At 36.7% G+C, this 13,786-nt stretch overlaps 1 protein-coding gene across 10 annotated transcripts in view; it reads left to right on the forward strand.

The window, feature by feature from the left end:
- The window catches only part of PTPRK (protein tyrosine phosphatase receptor type K), a 400,889-nt gene that overhangs the window by 160,581 nt on the left and 226,522 nt on the right, over positions 1-13,786 (forward strand). The window lies entirely within an intron of this gene.

The following is a 13,786-nucleotide window of genomic DNA, read 5'->3' on the forward strand; positions in this document are numbered from 1 at the left end:
ATAAATAAATTTGTACATCTTTATGCATACTTTGACTTGCTGAGCTGAGCAGACTTGCATATAAAGGCATCATCTTGAATATAATGGTTGTTTTTCTTTTCTTATGGAATGTCTGTCTCATGGAGTGACTTAGTATAACAGATTTGGCCACTAACCAACCTGTGAAAAGGGGTATGACCCTTTGGTTTGTCTGTAATAAATTATCAAGTGAACTGGCCTTATTTTATTGCCACAACTATTCATTAATGCCTTTCCTAAGGCCATGTGCACGGAGAAACTTAATTTAAGCTAACTGCTGAATGAGCTTGATTTCACATTGCATGAATTTTAAGAACTGTTGCTGCAATGACAATTGTTATGTTTTTATACAATCCCTTCATTTTTATACAATTATTTTTCTTTTTCAGTAAAAGCACTGCTGGAAACGGGGGGAGGTGGAACAGGAAAACAAAACCAAAACAACAAACCCACCAAAAATCTGCCCCCCCCTTCCCCCAACAACCCAACAACCACAACCCAACTCAAACCCTTCAAAAATCAACAAACCTCACCCCCCACCCCTTTTTTCTTTCTTTCTTTAATGGTTTATCTTTTGATTGGCTGTTCCTCTGTTCACTGAAGAAAGGTTTGAAACTAAATAAAAATTAAGCAACTGAGACTACATAGTAAATATTTATATGTTTTGTATGGATTTTTAAAAGTATGTTTGAGGATTCAGTGGAGGAAGCACCTCAAACAGTATCTTCGGGATGAATGAACTGGTGTTTTGCATGCTAGTTAGTAAAATGGTTTAAATTGCAGCTCTGTAAATTAGTAAAAGCATGAGATGCTGTAGTAACTGAATCATACAGAGGCACAAGGTGTGCTGAAGAAAAGCTGCATAGAAATAAGCATGCTGTGTCTGTGTCAGGAGCGTTCACTTTCATGGTGCTTCTAGGTTTTCTGCCTTTTAAATTAAAATGTCTAGTAATTACAAAGCAGCTATTTTATATTTCTTAAGGGTTTCCATTACACTTAAGTACTATTCTACAATACCAGTCGCCTGTTTTTGGTACGTGATAAGTACAGTTTCTTTCACAAGGATCAAAAATAGCATTGTAAAATATGTCCCACTTATCTATTTTTGTATTTAACTTATAATAGTGGCTAGATAGTATTTGAGGCAATATAAGAGATGCTGGTGGATCTCTGGGCTTTAAAGTTTGTCAAAGCGTGCTTTAAAGCCCTCGAACTTCTTGATGACTTGTTGGCATTAACTGTTTACCTCAGTCTTATTTTCTGGTGCTCATGAGGAGTTTTCTTTGGGTGTAAGATGTAAAGAGTTTTGTGGGTTGAAATCAGACATTTCTGAAATGTCCCACTATAAATTAATTGTTCCCGAATGTTATATGCTACATGTTAGCTTTCTGAATATAAGATAACATGAACTGTGATAAGAACAGTATACTTCTCCACTGGATCTTCATATAGTGTGTGGATAAAGTTTTTAGAACAAACTCGGAAATCTTTCTTGAAAAGCTGTCTTACTGTGTCTTTAAACCCTCTGTGTTGTCAGAGAGAGTGGCAATAGGACAGTAAGGGTAAAAATCCTCTGTGTGCTCATGCACACACATGTGTGTTTTTGCCTGGACATGTCCATAATAAATTGCTGATCTTACAGTGAAAGCATTGTAACAAACTCAGAAGTGTATTCTGAATTTAAGAATTGAGGCATTCAATGACTTACAGTAAGGTAGTAAAAGATAAAGAGGAAGGAGGAAAAGAAGTCATGACTGTTAGTAAGGGATTGTTCTGCATATCTTTCAGGCACAAGATAAATAGCACCTGAGTTGCCTAGGTATCCTGACATCCACTGAATTTATTGTTCTACAAATACCTTGAATTTTTTCTCATCCAAAGACCTATTTACAGCACAGAGATGGATCACAGTTTTCCATTGTTTTAGTTTGTATTGTCCTTATTCATCACTTGCTTTTGTCAGAACTGTGATGTTTGACTTTGGTTTTGTGCACTGGATTGACTAAACTTAAGCCAAGGATAACTGGATATGCCAAAGGGCAAAATGAGTATTACTCAATTTGTCATGTTTGCCATTATCAAACAGTAGTCACTGGGAGGGAGGGGAATAGACATGCTTTGAATAGCCCTGTCCTATCACTGTTTGCCATGATCGAAATGAAAGCTTTGCCAAGGTACACCTCTAATTTCCCACAACAAGTGCTAATAAAGGTAATCTTTGAATATTTTGTAGTATTTTGGGACACTAGTCTTAGTTAATGAAACGTTTTCTCTTTACCATCTGTAAAGGAGCAGGCTGTAGAAGTTACTGAATCATGTTTATCGGTCTCTAAGCAAAAGGCGCAAAAATAGTTCTAGCAAATGTCATGGAATAAATTAAAAGACATAAATTGGGTGTGGTGTTTGTTTTAAAAGAATTAAATCTAGGTAGAGCTTCTGTGCTCAAATGTCAGGATTTGAGGTCTAAAGTGGGTCTGGTCAATGAGCTAAATCTGCTGTACAGGTTTACAAGGATGCTGGAGAGGGACTCTTCATTAGGGACTGTAGTGATAGGACAAGGGGTAATGGATTCAAACTTAAACAGGGGAAGTTTAGATTAGATATAAGCAAGAAGTTCTTTATTGTGAGGGTGGTGAGGCACTGGAACGGGTTGGCCAGGGAAGCTGTGAGTGCTCCATCTCCTGGCAGTGTGCAAGGCCAGATCAGATGGAGTCTTGGGTGACATGGTTTAATGTGAGGTGTCCCTGCCCATGGCAGGGGGGTGGAGCTAGGTGATCTTAAGGTCCTTTCCAACCCTAACTATTTTATGATTCTGTGATTCTATGGTCCCAGATTGCCTGACAGAAGTAATAAAGGTTTGCTGCTTTGGCTGACACATGACTGAATGAGCCTGTCTGAAATATTACACCACCTTTGAGACTGAAGATCTGATCACAGCAGAAACCTTTATCTGATGATGAGGGAATTGCCATTTCAATTGCAACCCTTAATTTCCTCCCACTTAAGAATTGCCATTACCATCTCTTATAAAATAATCATGTAAGCGATCGGTGCCGTGTTGAATGTAATGCAGTGTGCTATGATACAAATGTAATTGGATCCACTGGTGGAGCAGTGCCCCCAGCCCCTGTTGGCAAGAAGGGCAGCTTAAATACAGGTACTTCCCTGTAATGGCCAGTAGCACATTGTTTAAAAACTTAGCATTAATGAACAATAAACCTTGAGAGCAGAGATTGTAAAATATGTTTGGGGATTTAAGTTTATCTTCAGAAGGTTACTATTAAGGATGTTTTTCTCTCATCTGCTTATTACAGACTAAAATTGTAATTTTGTAAGTGAAAGTTTTGTATTCATCTATGCAATCTTTTTCTGCCATTTAATAATCCATCATTTAGAAATTTTTTTATAGGAATGTTAAAAATATGTCTCAAATTAAAAGAAGCTACGGTAGGACATTTGTTATGCTAGTTATAAAACTTAAGCTATTTCAAGAATAGTAATTGCTTGGTGCTTCATAGCTATTTTTCTGAACAATTTCCAAAGAGGTTTGTGCTTTACTCTGAAAAAGTACAGAACATGTGAGCATGAATGATCCTTGGTTATTTCTGTCTTTCAAGAGACAATACTCATTCTGGCAGTGACTATTTTTGCTTACTTCTTTCTGTGAAGAAAGATAAATTTATGTGCAGTACCAGAAACCATAAGCTTCACTCATGTTGGTAGCCGAAATTGCTGAAATAGTTTATGTGGTAGACACCTATGGAAGAAACAAAGAATTATTAATCTTCAATACTTAAAAATAATTTGTTTCAGAATGAAAAGAACCTTTTCTCTTGAATTTAGGATTCAGCATTCCTTTCTTTGACTTTTCATTTTGGTTTGTTTGCTCAAAGGCCAGTTGATGTAGCAGATTTCTTTGCAGATTGATCAGTAGAGGGAAGGTAGAAGGGAAAGACTAATAAGATTTTAGTAGGTATGTTCAAGGTAAGGCTTTTAGGGGGACAGAGGAGGTTCTTTGCCCCCAAGTCTCTGTCGTATCTTTATGTGATGTGCCTGACTTGACTTGTCAGTAACTTGTCTTCTCCACTCTGATCCAATTTTATTTGTTCAGCTACTTAATAGCATCTAGCTCTTTTGTACTTCTCACTTCAAACTGATGAAGAGCTATAGCTTTCTGCTCCAAATAAGTAGAAGAAACTATGAAGATTCTGTATTTAATTATTATTAATGATACAATGCCCAAAAGCTCTGAAAATATCCCAGAAAAACGTACCTGGAAAATCCCTTATGAGTTAGTATAATGTATTGGCCTTGTCTAGTGGTGGAGTAAACTAGATCTGTATCATTCCTGACTGATATTTATCTTCTAGATATTGCAGACAGATTCCACAGCCATTACTTTTGGTGCTTCATCATCTTTACTACTAATTTCTGATGTAGAAATACTTTGGAAAAGAAATATTTTACTCACGATCTCAAATGCAAGTTTCTGCTTTAACTAGGAAATTAGGAAATTAATCTGAGTTGTCTGGTTTCATTAAGTAAGGCATGTGGTATTACATCTAACAAAGCATCTAACAAAGCAATAATGAAAGTTTAAATGGTTTCAGAGTTACTGGTCTAATGTTTTCAGAATTTTTAGAGAGTTCTTGAAATTGAATCTGAGTATCTGGTGGCCTGGCATATCTGGTATATGTAGAGGCATTCTTAAGGTATTTTTCTCTTCATACTTCCTCTCAAAGCAAAATTGCCAAAACTTGGTCCCAAGTGCGCATCCTAGACATGACATGTATGAGGATATCAGTTAACATAATCTGAAAAATTCAGTTGGTGATTCTGTTTTTCTGTGGGGTTTTGGTTGGGATTTTTTGTTTGTTTGACTGGTCTGGTTTTGGGTGCGTTTTATTTTTTCTGTTTTTTCTCTTTAATTAAGATGGTTTTATAAAGAAAAAAAGTAATTGGTACAATCCTGTATCCATGGAGATGTATTCTAATATTTTGAGAGATATTAGCTTATGTATACTGAAGGACAAATTGGTTTAAGGTCTTTCTTCTTCAGGTTCTCATATTTTCAGTGCATAATGATCTTGAGAACCATATGCTTTGCTTTTTCATTCACAAATGTGAATTTGATAGGCTTTGCTGTCACTTTGCTAGCCATGAGCTATTTATTTCTTTCAGCTGTGGTAGGAGCAGAAAAAAGGAGTCAGACCAGTTATTAGGCATGGCTTGGCGTTATTCTACAGTCTTAGCTGATGTGGGAATTACGCTACTTACACTGAAGTAAAAGTGTTTTTTGTCAAACCGATCAGTGCAAAACTCCTATGGAACAATAAATTAATGTGGACATTCTTGCATTCTGTTGCTTTATTGTGAGAAAAGCCATTTTATAATTAATTTCTTTCCTGTAATGTGCTTCTAGAGGACTTGCACGTGCTGCCTTCATGCAGTTGCTCCACCTGTAAATTGTGGTTTTGTGATTATCTTTCATATATATATGTGGCTTTCTTGGGTCTGTAGTCATTACTGATAAACAAACATTTATCACAGAAAAGGTAGTAATGACTGCTCTCTTAAACTTCTGGTTCATTAAATCAAAACACAGAAGAGCTTTGAGGTGCAATAAACAAGCACGAAACTATCAAAAAGAGCATACAGCATAATTTGGGAGTTACTGTATCAGTTCCATAATCCAGGACAGCATATTAAACTGCTTTCTGTTTATATTGGAACATATTATATCCAAACTTTATGAGTTAAGACATGTTGATGTTGTTCCATAGTGACACAGGATTAGGGGTTACTGTGCAGTTTTGCTTAGTTTTTTTTTTTTTTGTGTGTTTACTTCCTTTTTTTGGTGTTTACTTCCTTCCTGACATACTAATTTAGCTGTCATAATCTAGAATAGCTGAATAGCTTTGGCCCCTGAGTTGCAACTGTTCTCTGTTGTCTTAGGAACAAGAACCCATGCTCGGGGCTTTAAAAAGAAATATTTATTTAAAGTATCTTTTTTCAGGATGCGTCTCTGAAATATGCCAGGTACTATTATTATTCTTTGAAAAAGCTCATAATCTTTCTGCACTGTACTGTGAATGGATCCCTTACAAGGATGAGTGTCCATTTAAAATTGTGCCTTTTCACTGTATATTTTTACACTTTAATTCTTTTCTGGGTGGAGTTGCTCTTCAAGCAGATTGAGTATTAACCCTTTTGGAGAAAGTCACAGAGAGTAATAGTTTCAGTTATAGCTGATGTGAGTTTTATTATGGAGGAGCAGAAAAGGGAGGGAAAAGAAAGCAAGGCAATTGTTGACACTTTGGTTGGCGATTGCTGGAATTAAAAAAGTGATTTTAACAGCATTTTTTCTGGATCAAGCAAATGCATGGATATGGATTTGACTCTGCATAGGTGCTTCAAACTGTTTTGGCTGCTGTTCTGAAAATAGCCAGGGTTAGATATTTTTCTCTGAGGTGGACTGGAAAAAGTTGTTCCAGCAAGCAATATGTAGGATGCAACATGAACCTATGAATTTTGTCTGCTGATTTTAGTCTGTCTGCGTAGCTCGTTTTTGCAGTTCTTCATAGACTTGATTCTATGAAGTGCCTTTTTGGTTAGTTAGGTTTTTTTAGTTTTGTGTTGTTTTTTTTTTTTTTTTGGTGTTTGGGTTTGTTTTGTTTTGTTTTGTGTGTGTGTGTGTGGTTTTTTTTTTTGGTTTTGTTTTGCTTTGGGTTTTTCGTTTTGAGTATGGAAAAGATCCCCTGGTTGCTAAACAGAGAATTTTATTTATCTGTATAGTATTCATGCAAACATTACTTTAAGGGTTAATGGTTATGATTACTGAGTGTCTTCAGATGTAGCAGTAATTTCACTAGGAATATATATGGTTTGAGATGGAGCATCTATTAAAAAATAAACAAACAAAAAAAAACCCCAAACCAAACAAAAACGTAAAACAAAACCCACCAACAAACAAACAAACCCCACCCAAACCCAACAACAACAACAAACCACAATTCCGCACATAGTAGGGAATTCCAAAAGGTCACTGAAAGTCAAAAAGGACTGACCTTTGCTCTAGGTTTAGAAAAGTACAGTGGCATCATGCCAGACTTCTACGTCTCCTTTTCCTAGCAGATTTCCATGTTTAAAGAGACTGCTGTTGTCATACTGGAAAGTATTTTCTTAAAGTTTTTGGCTATCAGAAAAATAAGAGAAGTATCAAGTGTTTTATATTGATTCTTAACTTGTCTCTTGCTGCTACTATTAAAGTTTTAGCCTTTAAATGTCATGATTTACAATGCTTTCAAGGTGTTTGTTTCCCATGGCTAAAAGTCATGACTTCGCACACAGTGTTGGTACTATTTTTAAATCTGAAATAATTTAAGAACTTCCACTCTTAAACAAATATTTTGGTTTGTTGAAGATCTTGTGTTTACAGACTACGTGAGGATGTTTTTTCTTCAACTTCTTCAGTCAGTCAAGAGCACAGTGGGTTTTTGTAAGTCTGTAAGTATTCCCAGATGATAAATTACTACTGCTCCAAAACCAGAGCAGCTGTAACTCACCTGTGTGTGGTACTTCATCCAGACATTTTCTAGGCATGAGCCTTGAAACATTTGGCATAAGCAACTTAAGTAAGTGTGGATAAATGGAAGGATATGAGGTTTTTCCTGGTGTTCCTAGCTAACATAGTGGTGTCCAGGGTTGCTGAGCTCTCTAGCTTTCCCTGCATCAGGTAACTCTCGCACAGTCCTTTTCAAAGGTTTATTATGCTTTGCCTTAATTATGTGTTTTCCTGTAACACGTATGTTACAGTGTGTAGCTCTCCTAAAGCTCGCCTAGAGTTCTTGCTTACATGTAAAGAGAAAATTTTAGGTTCGGGGATTTTTTGTTTGTTTGGATTGGTTTGGGATTTTTTAGGGGGGAGGGGTGTATGTGTGGTTTAGTTTGGTTTTTTTACCCTTTGGGACCCTTGGTAGGAGTGTTTTCTGGGTAGTGCCTCACCAGAGAGCGTGAACTGAGATGAATCTTGGCAATATAGAACCTAAATCTGAATTTGGGGAGGGGTGGGGTGTATTTCAAGGTTCCTTTTGGGTGGTTCTGTGGTGGTCAAAGAATCTGAGTTGATCAGCTCTGCTGGTAAAGATACTACTGAGAAGATACCCTTAACCCCTTTGGTTTGCAATCTCAGGAGGTACATTATTGAGGAAAAAAGAAGTAATAGGGTGTTAGCTAACTTGGCAGAATTGAGTTCACAAAGTTTTCACCCAAATATTTGATTTTGCTGTGCTGGAAATTCTCCTGGGCCCTGTCAGCAGCAAAGATTGCTTCACAGCATTACTTAAGTATGCAAATGGAAGTAATTATGTTTTCATGGTTTCTGCATTAGTTCAGCAAAATTATATATGACTTTCAGAAGGCAAATGCTTTTTATAATATCAACAAAATTTTTACATGTTGCGTAAAAATTTGGTTACCTGTCCCTTTCCCTCAGTTAGCTTACAGTAGGTATTTCTTTTGTAACATGATACTATTTTCATATTTATTGGATAGAACTAGAAACTTGTCAATGAACAGGATTTGTTAGTATTTTATCTTGCCTATAGCTGGTCTTGCTGTTCCTGGTTTCTCGTCTGCAGAAAGTCTTTACTACAAAACAAACTTGCTCCTATGTGTCATTCAATCTTAACCACTTCTAATGTAAGTACTAGGTTCAGGTATATCTGACGTCAACCCTACTGTGCTTTGGCAAAAATTAAAATTAATCAATGAAGTAGGTGTGTATGAAGTATATAAATATATAGTATATATCAATATTACTCCACTGCTTCTTTTGGATTTAAGTAACTTATTCCTCATTTGTTTTTTTTTTTTCACAAGATGAATAGAAATGATGTGACAAATGCAAAAAAAAAAAAAAAAATCAAATGCACATATGCACATCATCAGGACCAGTGAGAAAAGAGTACAAGGTTTCTAGCAATTCTGTACTCTGGTGAAGTTTGGGTTATGAGCTTCTTTGTTGGTTGGTTTTTTGCTTTGTTTGCTTGAGTTTTGGTTTGTTGTACTGTGATTTATCACAAACATGATACTTCCTGTTTACTTACAGCTCTTTAATACACCTTTGCACCAAGCGTTGGAACTGATCTGTTTACAAGCTTGATTTCAGATAATTAAGCTAGTGGAAGCCCTCCTATAGCTGACCAAATGTTGCAAACAGAATGCTCTGTGCAATTACAATATCTGACTATTTCGTTGGTTTGGGTTTTCTTTCCCCCATCTCGAATTCCTTGTCAGTGCTGTCTCTGTATTAGACTTGTATATGTGATACGTATTAGAGCTTAGTGGGAAAAAATAGTCAATAAAACACTACATTTCTGTTGTAACTAAGCCTTTTAATATTCAGTTTATCTGACTGATGTATGGATTGATTGCTTCATATATATGATGATCTGACAGAACTGATGTCAAAACTGTGGGAGATTCTTGGTTTCTTCAGTATCGTAAGTAGTCAGAACTAGTCCAAGTGGAGGAAGGACAAGGAAGGTCTCAAACTGTACTTAAAATACCCTGTTTGGTGACAGTGGTGTATAGTTTAAAAGAAAACAACTTTTAGAATAACTTTAGGAAAAAAGGATAATTATGTTCTAAGGGGAGGCTTTGGGCTACAGAGTTGTTCTCCCTGTTTCTTGCCTGCATTTTTTACTGAATTGGCTATGCATGCTTTGGGAATGCTTGTTTTGATTATTGCCTCAAATGAGTTAATGATCAGAATACTGAAATTTTGGATCCTGACAAAAGTTAAAAATTCAGTGAGGCCAATCCCTAAGATGTCTGTTTTGTATATTGCTGCAACTGCAGGCTTAGTCTTTGTGGTGATTACATTGTTAGAGCAGTGTATGAATGTGGAAGTTTGAGTATTTCTTAAGCATCAAACTTAGGCAACTAAATCCTTTTAGGGGTCTCTGCTCTAATAGTTACTACTTTTATCATTGTATTCAAGCACTGTCGAGTACTTAAGTTTTAAGTCCACAAACGTTTATTTCTGGAATATTATTAGGTGAGGAGTGATTGTCATCATCTTCATTTTATGACTGGGATGTGAAAACAAAGTATGTGCTATTTTGCAGTGCTTGGCACAAAACTACTAGAATTTCCTATTTTTTTTTTCTCTTTTTTGGTGTATTTTGCATGTCATACACTTAATTTTGAACCTTGGGCTCCTTTAGAGGGGTCAGCAAGTATATAGATGAGTGTGATCTAATAGATACAGGCTACTTAGGTTTTCAAAAAGCTCTTGACTATGCCCCTCTACAAAAGCTTGTAGTAAAACTAAGCTGCTGTTGTATGAGAAGACAAATACTTCCATAGATAGATAATTGTTTAAGAGGAAAAAGAGAAGGTATGAATAAATTGTCAGTATGCCCACAAATAGTCACCAAGGCATGCTGTAAAAATTTGTGCCTTTCCACAGGCTTTCATAAAGGACCACAGTGAGGGCCAGAGAACAGCGTGAAGTCAAAAGGCTGTAGGTGAAAGCTACTTTGTAATAGCAAGGACAGTATGTGATTGCGAGGACCCGTAGAAGGACCATCACAGTATTGCCAACCTTGAATGATAAGGCAGTAAAATGGCAGGTGTGTTTTAGTGTAGGTAACAAGATATAAAATAATGAATACTGCATAAAACTCTAATTTCACACACAGAATGATGGACTCGAAGCTTGTCATTGGCACATTGCAGCAAAATCATGGGGTTCATAAAAATGTCATCTTAAAGCCCGATGATGGTCAAAAAAAGCAAATGAAGTTTTAAGAATGGTTAAGGAAGTTCAGGACAAATTAGATAATGATATTATGCTGTTGTATAATTTATGACTCATCCACATCTTGATTACTGTGTGCTGGCTCTGCTCTCATTATCTTCAAAGAATATAGTGTAGTTGTTGCTTAGAGAAGGATGAGAAGGATAATCAGAGAAAACGGAATGGTTTCTATGTAAGATTGACTAAATAATCTGTGAAGCTTTAAATTTGAGACAACATTACTTGGGACATAGAGGTCTACAAAACTTTGAATAATATAGCAGGGTGGTTCGTATCAATTTGTCACTGATTTGGGTCATTAAAAGAAGCCAGGTAGAAAACAGACAAAGAGAAATATCTCTAATGATGTCAGTAGTAAACCCATGTATTTCCCAAATGGGAATGGGTGTTCACTAAAAACTTGTGTTGTTTTAGAAGGAAAATGGACCAGTATATGGGCAAGAGTTGCATTAGGGGTGGCTAAATATGTAGTAGCATGTCCAGTTGAGGAGGTTCTGACACTGTATCTTCAGTTGCATCTGAGTGCAGGCATTTCATAAACAAGGATATGCCATTTTATCTGGAGAAGTAATGAACTATCTGGGTATTACCTTGGAACTGTGTAAAAAAAAAATAAATATCAGGGATCAAATATAATTCCCTTGAGTACATTTGATTTACTTGAGCCATTCAACACTTCCCATTCTCATTCATTGTGATGATTCTGGTACAAATGAGACAGGATAGCTGTCTCCACAGCCCTGCTCTGTGTAAGTCCAATTCATCCTCCAAAAACAGTCTCTCCTCTGAATTAAAGGAAGTGAGCATCTCTCAGAAGTGCACTAGATAAGCATGCAATTAAATTGTGATAAGTAGAAGGACATTTATAGCTGCACAGGCAACTAATAATTTCTGGCTAAAATTAAAGTGTAGGCCATCCTTTCTAGGACTGTAAACTGAACAGCAGTGCAGGCTAAGCAGAAGATTCAATCCCAAAGCACTGGGGTCTTATTAGGATAAACCTCCTCTAGTGAAAGGAAAAGCTCAGGTCTTGTTTTTCTCAAGTAGTATGTGCGTATGTGAGGAAAAGAACTACCTTGGGTTCTGGTCTGACTTGTCAACATTTTAAAGTGCTGTTTTCCCGTCTATACAACTCCCTTTGTCAGTTTCCCATTTTAATTGTGAGCAGATGTTATCGAGTTAATGAATAATAAGAATTTTTTAACTGATCTGCACCTTTTGCTGTACAGTGTCTATATTTATTAATGCTTCATAGCTGTATTTATACCAATTATTAATCTATGTCTTTTCAATAACTTTATTTTCTTTTTACTTACCTCAGAAGCATTACTCCCTATAACATTGTGTAGGCTTCTTGCATTTCCATATTTCTTCATGATTTTTATTCTGTGATTTTTTTATTTTTTTTTATTTTCTCATGGATCTTTGTGTCTTAATCTTACTCTTTCATGTAAACTTCTCTTTTTTCGGTAACTTCCTACTTTTGGAGCGTGCATGTTAATTAAATTATTCTGGAAAAGGTAGAAAAAATTCATCGACATCTGTCGCATGAAAGGTAACTTTCTCCCCTCTCCCCCCAGTATATGAAGCTGTCAACACAGAGGGGAAGGACACACATGAGGCCAAGTTTCCCTGGGCACTGGACTGGACCTAAGTTGCTCCTAAATGAATTAATAACAATCCAGTTTAAATCAAGGTATAAATTTAGGCCAGTTCTTAACAGTGATGCTCAGATTTCTTAACTGGTCATTGAGAAACAAAGTGCTTTCAGAGCTTGTATATGTAATAGAACTGTACTTTGTTTTAAAGAAATTGGTCTGTCAGAAGGACTTTAACTACAGCATTTTTTTCTGGGTTGTCTTCCACACCACACAAGCAATAATAATAATAATAATAATAATAATAAAAAGAGGGTTAATCCAAATGATTACGTAGTTGAAGATATTCATGTTGATATTCCTTATTCCTTACTGGAAAAAAATGCCCCCTCTCTGAAGGTGCCTGAGGAGCTGGTGGGCATGGTGAAATAGTATTCTGGTCAGAAAGGTCATTGGACAAGGGAATAAAAGTAGGAATCCCAGACACTAAGTTGCTTTCCACTAAGCTGTTTTTGGCCAGGGGGCAGGAGGAGGCAGAGAATGAAGCTGCTTCTGTAATTCAAGAGCATTGGAGTGCAAATAAAAGAGGGGAAAAAAAAAAAAAGAAAAAGTGAAGAGCAGTCCAGCCAGAAACTCAGCAAGAACTTCTAGAGAAGCTGGAAGAGGGTTTGTAGCCTGGCACTATCAAAGTATATGTCCCTCACAGGTTTTGTCTTTCTGCAGTCAAAGCACAAGTTGGGGGACCTTGTGAACCATATGAATGTGCCAATATCCACCTTTCTGTTGAAGTTTTCATGTTTTCCCTTTGAGATTGTGAAATTAGTTCTGAGTATAAACAGGCTACCTGGGGTACCTGCCCCTTTTGGTGGGAGAGAAGTTGCACTTCACATCTGTGTGGGAGGTAAGGATGAGGAAATGTAGTCAGTGGATCATAAATGCACAGAAGTGTTCCTGCCGCAGCACTCTGAGCCAAAGTGTGTAAATGCCAGGTATCTTGCTGAAGAGGGTAGTTTTTGTGAATCAGAGCTCCAAAAGGAGCTCTGGAGGTGCATGGGAGACTGAAGAGTAGAGTCAACGTTACTTCCTAGCAAGGTGCTGTACGGATTTCGCAATAAGATAACCTGATGTGGACAGCCTCCATTCTCCTGCTCACCTGCAGGCTGATTGTTTGCATTGTCCCTTAGAATGAGATATGTAAAGTAGGTGAAAAGTTTTTATATAGAGCAGCTGCCTTGCTCAAAGTCTTGTACAGAAGACCCCAACAAATACTTATTTGTGGGTAATCATGGCTGCAAGTTTATATAATAGCTCTTAGCTCAGTCTCTACTGGTGTCCTTACCTCTTT

Source organism: Pezoporus flaviventris, unplaced genomic scaffold (genome assembly GCF_033815535.1).
Source record: "Pezoporus flaviventris isolate CSIRO_AGI_PZ_B2104156 unplaced genomic scaffold, CSIRO_AGI_Pfla_v1 ptg000081l, whole genome shotgun sequence".
Lineage (NCBI taxonomy): Eukaryota > Metazoa > Chordata > Aves > Psittaciformes > Psittacidae > Pezoporus > Pezoporus flaviventris.